This window comes from Myotis daubentonii, chromosome 14 (assembly GCF_963259705.1).
Source record: "Myotis daubentonii chromosome 14, mMyoDau2.1, whole genome shotgun sequence".
Lineage (NCBI taxonomy): Eukaryota > Metazoa > Chordata > Mammalia > Chiroptera > Vespertilionidae > Myotis > Myotis daubentonii.
In genome coordinates, this window is record NC_081853.1 from 34,800,845 (window position 1) to 34,814,041 (window position 13,197).

A 13,197-nucleotide genomic window follows, 5' to 3' on the forward strand; every position below is an offset into this window, starting at 1 on the left:
GGTTGTCTCATGATCAAATGGTGTCTCATGATCACCCTTTCCTGGGATGAGGAGTGTGATGAAAAGACATGGGAGGGAGACAAAAAACAAAACAAAACAAAAAATAAAAAACAGCGCTGTCCTGACTAGATGGAACACAAGAAGGAAAATTGGTAAAATAGATGCAACTAAAATTCCCTTAGATATTTAATTGATAACAAATATAATCATATCTAATATTAACTGGGCTCTGGGCCAGGCATTGGGCTAAATTCTTGACATGTATTATCTCATGTCATTCTATGGCACTCTATGGGGAAACTCAGGCTCAGAGCGGGTAAACCACATGCCACAGGCACACAGCTGCAAAGCAGAGGAGAAGGGATTCCAACCAGATATAGGCTGACCAGAGTCTCAGTTCCCAGCCTCTTAGCCCACAGCCAGAAATGGATTCCTGAGCAACGCTCAACAGATCCACCTGAAGAAGGAATCTTGTTAAAGAAAAATACCAACATAGACTGCTAGGAATTTACAGACTAAAATTATTGAATAGAGACCAGGTGCATCTTCATGAAAAATCACACAACTTCCTATCCTGGGTTCTTTATAAATAAGGCCAACACTCATTACTTACCTCCCTCCTAAAGGTTCCTTTAAGAAATGATTCTAGTGATCTTGACAAGAGGTTGTATTTGTAGATATAGATTTTCTGTTTCCCAAACTTCGAAAGACTACTGTCAGTTTCTGTTTGACATGGGTTACAATGGTTTATTTCTCTCAATTGTTTATAGAAATATGATGAGAGTTTTTAACCATGCTGTTTATCAGGTGAGAGCACAGCCCTTGGTGTTCACAGTATGGGCGTCCCTGCCATCTCAGCCTGGAGGAGTGCTGGTCCGATTGCCACTTTGACGCAGTTGCCTTGGTGAAAGGCAGCTGGCCAGTCTCCTGATGGCTTCAATGTACGCCTGCAAGGACCAAAAAAGCCCAAAGTATCTGCCTCAAGTGATAACAGTTCTATTCTGCACCCTGCAAAGTAACACAGAAAAGAGTGGAAGTGATTGCCTGCTATTTGTACAATTCACTCCCACCCCTTGTCCTCTATGCAGTAGAAAAATAAGGTCAGAAATCGCAGACCAGCGAAGTCACAGATCAAGGCTTCACAGTGAAAGCATATCTGTGTGTTCTCTTTTGATTTCTAAAAATTACCTCCTCTCTCACAAATAGCTTAAAATATGGGGAATCCCAATTTCTTCACCCGAAGGACAACATAAAGAGGCCAAACCAAAGCCTGAAAAAATAGTGATGGAGGTGTGTGGGAAAGGAAATTTATTTTCCAGTCTGCACCTTTGCACATGTTGGACAAGATGGGATGAACGTGTGGATGTTTGAAGCCATTTAGCACTGTGCACCACACACAGTAGGTATTTCATTAATGAATGCCAAAACACACCTATGAAAGGAGAATGAAAAGAGATATAAATAGGACAATAGGACCCAAGTGTGTAAATTCAGGATGAGAAACAGGAAAGGAAAACAGAACATGTGTCCCCAGGACACCTTCAACTTGACAGGTTTCTAAACTGCATGAGGGCAAACCTAAGACCCCACTAATCCTCCATTCTTTCTCCTCCCAATCAGTGCTTGGGTTCCATCAGGATAATGACTCTGTTCTCTGGGAATTAATCCAGCCCAGCTATAAAGAGAAGGGCAGGCAGTTAGAATGATGGAGAAGCAGCTAGCCCAGAAAACAAAACCATTTTTTATTATGAATTCCACTGAGAAATCACTCTCATCCCACTAGGTCTGTGGATATTGGCCCAGTCTCTTGCTCCCCCAGGGACAGTTTTAAATGAAATCAGGAGAGAAGAAAAGGAGGCATTTACCATTGCGCATCAGGACATATTTATGCAGCAGCAACATTGCACATTTTACCCGATTAAAGCACATTAGACAACGTTTTCTTGGTGCCCCCACCACGTAGGTAGTACTTATCTCACATCTGCATACCGTGCAATTTTCCTTTCCCAAAAATCCATGTTCGAAGTCTCCCTGTGCCCCCACTACTGCCACAGCTCAACAACTTAGATGTTTCAAATTGCTCTATGAGCTACACAACTCTTTTAAGTTTTCTGCTTTCTGGTTTCAAGCATTGATATCTCAGATTTAACAGTAACTCTGCACCCATAGGACACTTGCCCTCCATTAGAGAAAAACATTTTTCTGCATAGTTTAGGCCCAACTTGAACACGCATTTAGAATCACCTGGAAGGCTTGTTAAAACACAGCTTGCTGGCGCCACCCTAGAGTTTCTGATTCAGTAGGTCTGGGATGAGGAGCGAGATTTTGCTTGTGCAACAACTTCCCTGGTGATAGTGATGCTGATGGTCTGGGGACCTCACTTCATGGACCACTAGTTTGGGGCGCTGGCAGGTAGGGATGGGACTGTAGAGGGATTTCACAGATGGCATTTGGGGGAGAGAGTCCCTGTTTGCTGGAGCACCAGGAGAGCTTCCATCCAACCCACATTTCACTCGCTCTCCTCCACTAGTTCTGGTTTTCCCTTTCCATCTAGTTTCTTGCAGCCACACTTCCAAGAGGGAGTTCCTGTAGCTCTCACGCTACAAATGGGCCTCCCACCAAGTTCGGTCTTAGTGATATCAATGTGATATCAGATTGCTCTCAAACCCTGTCACTCAGTGCCTCCTATCCAGTTGCAGGCACTAACAGTATTCTTGCTTCAAAGGGAGATCATCCCTTTCTTTAAGCCCAAGGCCAGAAACCATAGCCAGCTCTACCCAACAGTCCCTCTTCTGCCTCTAGCTCCTTATTCCTTTCCCCAGTGCGGAAGGCGGAATCTCAAACCCGGAACAGGGAACACCAAGAACCCCCCCCAAATCACAGTCTTCCGCAAGCTTATCCCCAAGCATAATCTGCTCCTGCCTGTCTTCAGTGCCACTGCGGTTTGGGGTGGATCCTCTGCCTTCTTTATCCAGTCTTGTGTTGCTACTCAAGATTTAAGGACAAGCTATTCCTTTAATGGAAACATAAAATACCCCCAGCACACTTACTGTTTCCGATGGCTTTGGGGGCGGGTCCATGGTGCTGTGTTGCCTTCTCCTCAGGACTGGTTTTTCTTTCGCCTTCTCCTCAGCAATCATGTTCTGCTCTGTCTGAGAGGACTAACACCAAACCCAGAAGAAGGAAGGTATTTTCCTTTAAGGAGGGTAGAGCGGTGGTTCAACCTTGAGGGAATGTGCAAATCGGTGGTCGTGCTACCTATAATTCTGTATGAAAATTAATAAGATGATTTTAGATACAAGGAAAAAATACTTTTTTTCCCCTTAAGTAAAATGGCTTTGCTGAACTAGGAAGATGGAGGGTGGAATGCGTGGAGCAAGTTAGTATGTTTCCCTCTAATACAGTGGTTCTCAACCTTGGCTGCACATTAGAATCACCTGGGAATCTTTTTAAAATCCTGATTTCTGGGCCACATCCTCCGGAAATTCTGTTACTAATGTTGTGGCCTCACCCCATAACAAAGAAACAGAATTTCCGGAGGATGAGGCCCAGAAATCAGGATTTTAAAAAGATTCCCAGGTAATTCTAATGTGCAGCCAAGGTTGAGAACCACTGCTCTAATAGCTGGTGGTTTGAAAATTAAGGATGTAACTGAAAGCAGGTGTATGATTGGGCTAGGGCTGTCTTGGCAGGTGATAGCCCTTGGGATAAAGAAGTGGCCCAACCCCCTTTCCCATTTCTCTCACTCCATTGCCTGAGGGGAAAATTAAGTGGCCAGAGAGTTCGGTACTGCAGATGATCCTCAAATACTTGTCTTGGCTTTTGGTGAAAAAGCCCAGGTTGGGGGTGTTTATCTGGGTAACTCACGCAACTCTCACTCCTACACCCCATGAAAACCACCACTAGGGGTGAGGGTGGGAGAGTCTGCTAGAGGTAGCAGCTGAAGTTATCTAAAACAATGATAATGTGTATACAATGTAGGTAGACAGATAGCTTGTCACAGTGAGATTTACAAAGTCATGTTCCTCCATATTATCATCCCTGAATTTTTAAAATACCAAATGTAATTACTCTGTACATCGAAAGCATGAGTCTTCCCTCAGTTGGATCACCAAAGGGCATCAATGTTGGTGTAACTCAGACTACACATAGGTACAAGAACCTGTGTAATCATTACCAGAAGGTATGTTTGTCCTTACTGGTAACATCTTAGGTGTCAAAGTCAGAGGTACGTGGGGTTGTTTATTTGTCTGTCTGTTTTTGCAAGACTGGTTAAGTGTTCTTTAGAGTCTTGCTAATCGTGTGGTCCACAGACCAGTATCATAGCATCACCTGATCCTGGGCACTCATTAGGAATGGAGAATGTCAGGCCCCACCCTAGATCTCCTGAATCAGAATTTGCATTTTGACAAGATCTCCAGGTGATTTACTAGTACGTATATGCACATGAAAGTTTGAGAGCCACAGCCTAGGAATGAATTCAGGAGTCAACACACTCTCACTGTACCCCTCATATAACTTGACCTTACCCCTTACCTCTACAAGAGTGGCTGTTTCTTGTCTGTAGCCCCTCGGCTGGGACATTCTTCATTCCCCAATTCAGGGCAGTGGCTGTGTCTTGTCCATTGCTACATCATGTCTCACAGGTGCTCAATAGATTTTGAATGAATGAATGAATGATTATATATGTACTGTAGCATTTGAGTATGCACTTCCTTGAGTTTTCCCAGATCTTGTTGGCCTCTGAGTCCAGACATCTAATAACAGTAACAGGCCAAATTGCACTGATTTATGTCTTCATTTGTCCATGTAGGACCTCCTGCTGCTACCAACTACCACCCAAGTATTTCTGAGAGCTTTTGGATGTATCTCTTGTATAGTTTCAAGTAAATCCTGGCTGGCTGCCTGGTAGTGTCCACTGTTCCCTGTACCTGTTCTGGTCCCCTGACCCTGTCCATCTGTCACTGCTGTTGTCACCTGGTATGTCACTGTGTTCCCACAAGTGATGCTTTGAAGTTCTTGAGGCCCAAAGCATCTTCCAGGATCGTTCTTCATTTAACTCACTGCTCTCTGTTCCTTCACATTTTGGTCAAGAGCTGCCCTGTCAGGTGCACTATTTGTACATTCTTGGGAGGCTCTTGAACTGCCACTCCCAGGACCCCCTTTCAGTTGTCCCCTGGTATGCCCTTCTGTCTTCGTACAATTCAGAGCCCTTACTGTGGGTTCCTTACCTCGCCAACTGCCCTTCTAGGTAGGCCCCTTTGACAATGTCCCCAGGACAATATTCCTGCGTCAGGTTCCACACCTGGGTCTTGGAATTAAATACCTTTGCTCTTCTTTACAATGTCTTTAATAAGTCATATATGAGTAAAAGGTTCAACAGGGTTGTAAAACATGTTTGGGGTTAAAGCCTTTGAAACTTTTTGTATGATTCTGGTACAGTGCTGCTTGATCTTTCATGTGCATAAAAATCACTTGCATTTCTGACAAGTTCAGGGTGATGTTGACGTGCCATGCACCCCAATTGGATTAGCAAGAGTCCAGCACCTGTTTGGAATGCAAAAATCAACACTACTCTAAGCCTCAAAGAGAAAGTTCAATTTTTAATGTGCTGATACATGAGTTTCCCCTACAACATTCATCATAGTTTGCTAGTTTTCTATTCATTTTTTTATTCTTTTTTTTTTTGTCTTCTCCACTAAGACATAGCTCTGTGAGGACAGGAAGCACATCTATCTTGGTTATCATTTTATTTCTAACATATAGCACAGATAGTATTTGAAAGCTGGGGCACAGAAGAACAAGTAGTGCCTGACTTTGCAGAACAAGTGAGCTGAAGTCTAAAGCAGCAGCATGGAAAGCTGAGAAGAAACCTAATTTACCTTGCAGATTTCCCCAATGGCTCAGGAATTGGCAGACTAAGTAACTCTGGAAGTGAAGGGTGGGGGTGGGGGTGGGGGTGGGGTTGGAAACAGGAAGGTTGGTTGAAAATCTTGAAGAAGCATTTGGACCACATCCCTCCCCATTCCATTAAGGAGGGGACTGAAATTTCCTCGCACAAGGAGATCGGAGTTTATCTTTGCTCCTGCTGCTTTGGTTCTTTGGGTTTGTGCTTTCCCCCATTTTTAAAATGAATTGATTGCTATTTGAGAGGACACAAGATGAAGACCATTCCTCCCTGTGTGTGGCTGCCTCCTTTTTCATTTTTTACGTTTCAGCTTAAATACCTCCTTCTGTACTATTCTATCTAGAATAGGTCCCTTCCCCACCCCCACCCCCCCACTCCGACTTTTTTCTCACTAGCTGAGTCCTCTCTGGTGTAACTGATTTATTGAACACAGGGAACTCATAGGACAATATAAAAAGAAGCATTTTTTTTTACCACTACTATTTCTTTTAAGTGTGACCTGTGAAGTGTGTGTGTGTGTGTGTGTGTGTGTGTGTGTGTGTGTGTCCTGTGTACCTTCCTCTATACAGAAGTAAACTCTTAGGCAGTTCCCATGACATTTATAGTTGTTCAAAGGACTTAGAAAACTCCACAGTAACTTTCAGTCATAAACACAATCTCAAAGAAATATTGCCTAGCTTCAGAAAATAAAAGTGTTCATCCTGCCATAGCCATCCGTTTTCTCCCTTCCCTCCCGCTGACACTTGCTAGCTGACCACTTGCAGGAGAAGCGTGAGGAGCGCTCCTCTTGCTCGCCTTCCCAGTCTATCATTCCTCCTCCTCCTCCTCCCTAGCTTGCTACCCAGAGATTTCTAAATCTGTTATGGCAAAGGCAGGGTTGGGAGGAGAGGGAATGAGGATAGAAAGTTCTTACTTGGCTGGTGCTGCTGTAAGATGGTCTCATTCTCTCTGGGCTTGACAGTTGCAGGGGTCCTCAAACTTTTTAAACAGGGGGCCAGTTCACTGTCCCTCAGACCGTTGGAGGGCCGGACTATAGTTAAAAAAAAAAACTGTGAACAAATTCCTATGCACACAGCGGCGGCAAAAACACCCGGCGGGCCGGATAAATGTTTTCGGCGGGCTGCATGTGGCCCGCGGGCCGTAGTTTGAGGACCCCTGGTTTAGAGCTTCCTCTCCCCCTGAAGGTTCTTCATTCATGGAAGCCTTGAGTGCCTGGCTTAAAGTTATCCTCTCACCCGAGGCCTCCCACCACCCTGTAATGCACTTAAACTCTATCAATGCTTTGGCTTCTGGGTTTTCTGACTTGCTTAACAAGACTTCCCTAGCCTTAAAGTCTCAAGAATATTTCTATATATTTTCTAATGTGCTTTATTTGTTACATTTAGATATTTAATACCATTTCAATGTTATTTTTATGTATGGTATGTGGTAGACATCTACTCTATTTTCTCACAAATGGAAAGGTGATTTTCATAACCCCATTTATTTTTTCTCCATGGAATTATAATTCTATATTTATCATGCAACCAGTTCTAATATATACTTGTTTGTTAGTTTGCTAGGGCTGCCATAACAAAGTATCACAGACTGGGTGTCTTAACAACAGAAATTTATCTTCTCACAGTTCTGGAGGCTGGAAGTCCAGGACCAAGGTGTCAACAGGGTTGATTTATTTTGAGGCCTCTCTCTTTGGCTGGTAGATGGCCATCTCTCCCTGTAGCTTGATGTGGCCTTTCCCATGTGATCTTTTATAAGGATACCAGTCATGTTGGATTAGGGCCTATCCTATGATTTCATTATAGCTTAACTACCTATTTAAAGATGTTTATCTAAATACATTCTGAGGGGTGGGGTTAGGACTTCCACATATGAACTGGAGGGGGAGAGGGAACACAATGTAGGCCATAGAAAACGTAGATCTGTTTTGAGAATTTTTCCATTCCAGTGTTATCATCACAGCTACAAACATATAGAGTACTTGAAAGACAATCTACTATTCAGAAATTAACTTTCTTTTTAAAAATTTTTTTTTTATATATTTTATTGATTTTTTACAGAGAGGAAGGGAGAGAGATAGAGAGTTAGAAACATCGATGAGAGAGAAACATCGATCAGCTGCCTCCTGCACATCTCCCACTGGGGATATGCCCGCAACCCAGGCACATGCCCTTGACCGGAATCGAACCTGGGACCCTTCAGTCCGCAGGCCGACGCTCTATCCACTGAGCCAAACCGGTTTCGGCTTTTTTTAAATTTTTATCTTTATTGTTGAAAGTATTACAGATGTCCCCACTTCCTTACATTGTTCCCCTTTACCCCGCCACCATCCCCACGGAGACCTTCACTGCACTATTGTCTGTGTCCATGGGTTATGCATATAAGTTCTTTGGTTAATCTCTTCCTGCCCATCCACCCCTTTCCCTCTGAGATTCATCAGTAGTTCAGGTGTTAGATTCTTTGTAAAACTTTTTCCAACCTCTTCTTTTTCCAAGAAACAGATACCTCCCGTTGTATTTTATTTGAACCTCTATGATAACAATATTCCCTTTATAAAGATCAACTTCTAGCTTCAATTTAGATCACAAGCCCGTAGGGCTCAAATAATTAATGTTTTTAAAATGCTAATTATTCATATTTGACATTATTAACAGCAGTCTGATAATGACTTATGATGTGTCAAACCCTGTTCTGTGAGTTTCACTTGCAGTATCTTCTAAGTACCTTGTAAAGTAGGAACAAGGCTCAAAAAATTAAGTTACCCGCCTGAGGACACATAGCATGTAAGTTGGTTACTTATAATTTCAACCCAGTTCTATTTAACTCCAAATCCCAAACTCTTAAGGAAAGTTCTGCCTCTATAGCTATTTTATACCCCCCTCCATCTCCAAACAGAAGGCCTGGTGCACAGTAGGCACCTAGTATATGTGCTTATAAAAGGAACTAAGCTGAAGAGCATGCCAGTCAACACTTAATGTTGTCATCCTTTCTATTTAAAGCCCTGTGACAAGTGAGCTATTTTAGGTCTGGATTATGGTGGTTGAAGTAACAGATATGTGATCAGGGTCCTCCCCATCCCCATAGTACATGGGGCCTGTGCTTCCAAATGATGACTGTCACCTTTTCCTTCTGATGCACTCCCAGTCTTTAACTCTTGGGCTCAAACCAATTCCATTACAGCTATTTACTTGATGCTACCATTTCTCAGTGTGGCAATTTAATGCCATAGAAATTTCTTATTTAAAGATCATAAATAAAACAACTTTGTGAAAGAGAGTAGCACATAGTCAACTAATGCTACTTATCAGTTATCACTGGAGAATTTATGCAGTGGTTCACCTATGAGTAGTGTACTGTATAGCAATATATATGATTTGGTAGCTTAGTCAGCTTGGATACTATAACAAAATATCATAAACTAGGTGGCTTAAAGGACAGAAATTTATTTTCTCACAGTTTTGGAGGTTGGGAAATCCAAGATCAAGGAGCCAGAAAAATTGGTTTCTGGTAAGGACTCCCTTCCTGGCCTGTAGACAGCCAATTTCTCATTATGTCCTCACATGGCCTCTCCCTGGTGGATACACACAAAGACAAAAAGAGAAGAGAGAGATTGAGAGTGCTCTGATGTCTCTTCTTAAAAGGACACTAATCCTATTGGATTAGGGCCCTACTCTTAAGACCTCATTGAGCCTTAATACTTTCTTAGAGGCCCCTTCTCTTTTTTAAAAAATATATTTTATTGATTTTTTACAGAGAGGAAGGGAGAGGGAGAGGGATACAGAGTTAGAAACATCGATGAGAGAGAAACATCGATTCAGCTGCCTCTTGCACGCCCCCTCCTGGGGATGTGCCCGCAACCCAGGTACATGCCCTTGACCAGAATCGAACCTGGGACCCTTCAGTCTGCAGGCCGAAGCTCTATCCGTGAGCCAAACCGGTTAGGGCGAGGCCCCTTCTTGAGGTTATGGCTTCAGCATATGAATTTGGGGGAGGAGAAGGGACATAAACATTCAATTCAGCCTATAACAATGGGTCAAGTTGGCTTAGGATGGAAATAGAGAGTAGACGTGTGAAGATCTTAGCACATTTTGAGGCTCAATAAGTGTAACTAGAACAATAAATACTTCTTTGCACCTAAATTGTTTTGTCTTTCATATATGTGAGAATTCACATCTCTATAAAATTTTGAAAAACATTGTCTACTCAGAATTTATTTATAAATGCTTGAGTTTCCTAGATGAAAGATCTCTGTTATTTAATGGTGTAAAAACTTCATCAAAATGAACAAAATGTAATTCTCATCCTAATCCACAGTTGCTTTATTTAAAATTTTTATTTATTTTTAAGTTACTTCCTTGGACTATACCTTCCTTCCTTAACTTTAGTGTTCTCTTTCCTTCCTTAATATCAGTGTTCAGACAGATATAACTCTATCTCCCCAGAGGCTTTTGTTTATAGTTACAAAATTTTTATTGCTACAGATTTTCCTTTAGCTCTTCATGATTTTTCTTGCTTCAAGGTCCTATCTAGATCTGACATCCTATGATTCTGAGATGCGCCATGATGGAAGCAATGTTTTAAACTCTAGGTTTGTCAAGCTCAAAAAGTTTATAAGGTCGAAGAGGCAGGAATGGCAACAGAAGTACTGTTATTGCTACTGTTCTGTACAATTGTAAAAGTCGCTCAAAATGACAGCATGGGTTGAGTCCTCTTACTTCATGTAGCTGTAAATTCATAAACAAGTGGTTTTCTAAGACCATGTCAAGGTTTTTCTCTTTTCTAAGCATTTCCCTCCCAAGTTTCTTTGATGGCTTTCTACCAGGTATATCTTAAAACTGACTTTTCCTCCCCTTAACAGCAGGCGCTCAACTCTCAGCTTCCAGCTACATTGTTTCTTACAATTGTATCCTTATTAGGAGCTTAACTCTTTTTGTTTTCCAAAGAGGCAGCCTCATAATCGGTCCCTTCAGCTTAACATTGCCAGAGCTGCTCAAGTCCCTTCTGTGACTGGGTTTCTTGCTATTGGTGGAGGTGAATATAGTAAGGACTACCATTTGAAATTTAATATGTATCTAACTGGCTATAACATTTGAGTGAAGAATTTCATTTTACTAGCTTTAAACATGTAAGAGATAAAGAACACATTTAGAAACAATTTTACAGGACAGCAGCTTTTCAGAATTATCCTAGCTTAGATTCTCTCTCCCTCTCTATTCCCAAATGCAGAGTTCACCTTGTCTCTAGAAGAAGAGGGGTTGCTGGTGACAGAAGTCATGATCTGTCTTCCCTTCTGAAAACACAACCAGCTCCACGAGATCACCAAGCAAGATTTAACGCGTTCATGCCTGGGAACCACAGTTCCTGATTAGAGCCACAAGGAGAAGAAGGTACCTATCCCATTCCCCCCCGCCAGGCAAAGTGTGCCAGCTATTAAGTAATTGTCTCTCAACTCCATCCACATTAGTCTATGCTCCACTTAGTGATGCTGGGATCCTATAAACCTCTCTTCTTCCTCTTAGGCAGCTGCTTCCCATGAGGCTTTGCCAAAGGAGAGTGACTGCAAGTTTGAAGGAATAAAAAGGGATTTGCTCTTTTCGGTTTTGCTTCCTGTTCCTGAGGGTCACACTAGCAATGCTTCTTAGCAGCTGTTTATTTCTAAAAGAGAATCTGAATCTAGCTTGTACTTTTCCCAACACTCTCACACCAGTCTCATTGCCCCTCCCAGAGGTTATCAGCACAGCCAGGAAGTGTTCCCTCCTCAAAGGTCTGAATCCCAGCCCCGGGACCCTCCTCTGAGTCTAGAGACCAGAGCACTCGCTGGCTAGTGCCACTCCTCAAAGATCTGGGTCCTAGGTCCTTTCCCCACTTTGCTCTCAGAATGTTTGGTGGGGCCAGACTTCTTGCACTTGCATGCATGGAATTAAAATTCAGGTCATTGTATTTGTATATTAAAGGCAAGGACATCACAAGAAGGAATTCAGATTATGTGTTGATTACTCCCAAACCTATATCTGTATGCCAGGCATCTTTCCTAGGTTTAAATGGAGAGCCTGTATGTACCTCAAACAGAATGTCTAAAATTAAACCATATTCCCCCTTTGCTCAATGAATTTTGACACTATCTACCAGTTCCCTGCAAGAACTATTTTTTTTTTTAACCTTCACAAACAGTCTCCAAGGACTGTCAGTTTATTTCCTAAACATCGCCTATTTTTCATCTCTACTTTACAACCCTATTTCAGATTCACTGAACTCACCGGATTACTGTGAAACCCTCCTAACTTTTTTTTTTTTCTTTCTTCCAGGCTCTTTCACTTTTAATCAATTCTTGCTAGGATGTGTATAGCTTTAAAAAAGATAATAAAACATTACAATTTCCAGAACACAGTTCCAGATCTGTCCGGTGACTCTGAAACACTTTTCTACCACTCCAAGTGATTTAAGGCTCTTGTTTTTATCACTAGTTATGAGCAACTAGATGATGTGTCTTGGTGGTGTTTACTTCATGTTTCCTGTGCAATTTCATTCTCTTGGATCTTGAGTTTATAGTTTCCATAGTTTGGACATTTCTTCTGCCCCCCAAAGCCCCCACTTTCAGAGACTTCAATAACATGTACATTTGGCTACTTGAAGTTGTCCCTCAACCCATCGATTCACTTTTTTTCTATTCTTTTTTCTTCCTGTGTTTTACTTTGTATACCTTCTATTGCTATGTCTTCAATTCACTACTCTTTTCTTTTTCCGTGGCTAATCTGTCATTAATCCCATCCAGTGTATTTCTCATCTCAGTTATTATAGTTTTTCTCTCTAGGGGTTCTACTTAGATCTTTTATATTTTCCATGTCTCTACTTAACATTTTGAAAATATGCAATATGGTTACAATAAATATTTTCCTGTTCTCAGCTTCTAATCTTAATAATTGATGTCAATTCTGAGTTAGTTTCAGTTAATTGATTATTCTCCTCATTATAGGTTATGAATCCTAACATCATAGATCTAATCATACCACATATTTTTTTTGTATATTTCTAACATTATGTTTGTGAGATTCATCCTTATGGTTTTGTGTAGTTGTAGCTTGTCTATTCTGATAGGAATAGTAAAGCATTGCATTTTGTAAATCTATATTGTATTTAGCCTTTTGTGTCAGAGGTCACCAAGACCACACTCAGGTTCAGTGATTGGCAAGAAAGACTTACAGAACTTGGAAAAGCTGTCGTACGGTTAAACTTTATTATAATGAAAGGATACAGATTGAAATCAACAAAGGGAAAAGTTGCATAGGCCTGAG

At 41.7% G+C, this 13,197-nt stretch overlaps 1 long non-coding RNA gene across 1 annotated transcript in view; it reads left to right on the forward strand.

Moving 5' to 3' along the window:
• Positions 1–11,871, forward strand: part of LOC132215574 (uncharacterized) — a 38,867-nt gene extending 26,996 nt beyond the window's left edge. Inside the window, exons 3-4 of the long non-coding RNA XR_009448547.1 lie at positions 11,132–11,292; positions 11,425–11,871. This is a non-coding gene — a long non-coding RNA (uncharacterized LOC132215574). The remainder of the gene's footprint in view (positions 1–11,131; positions 11,293–11,424) is intronic.
• The last annotated feature ends 1,326 nt before the right edge of the window (positions 11,872–13,197 follow it).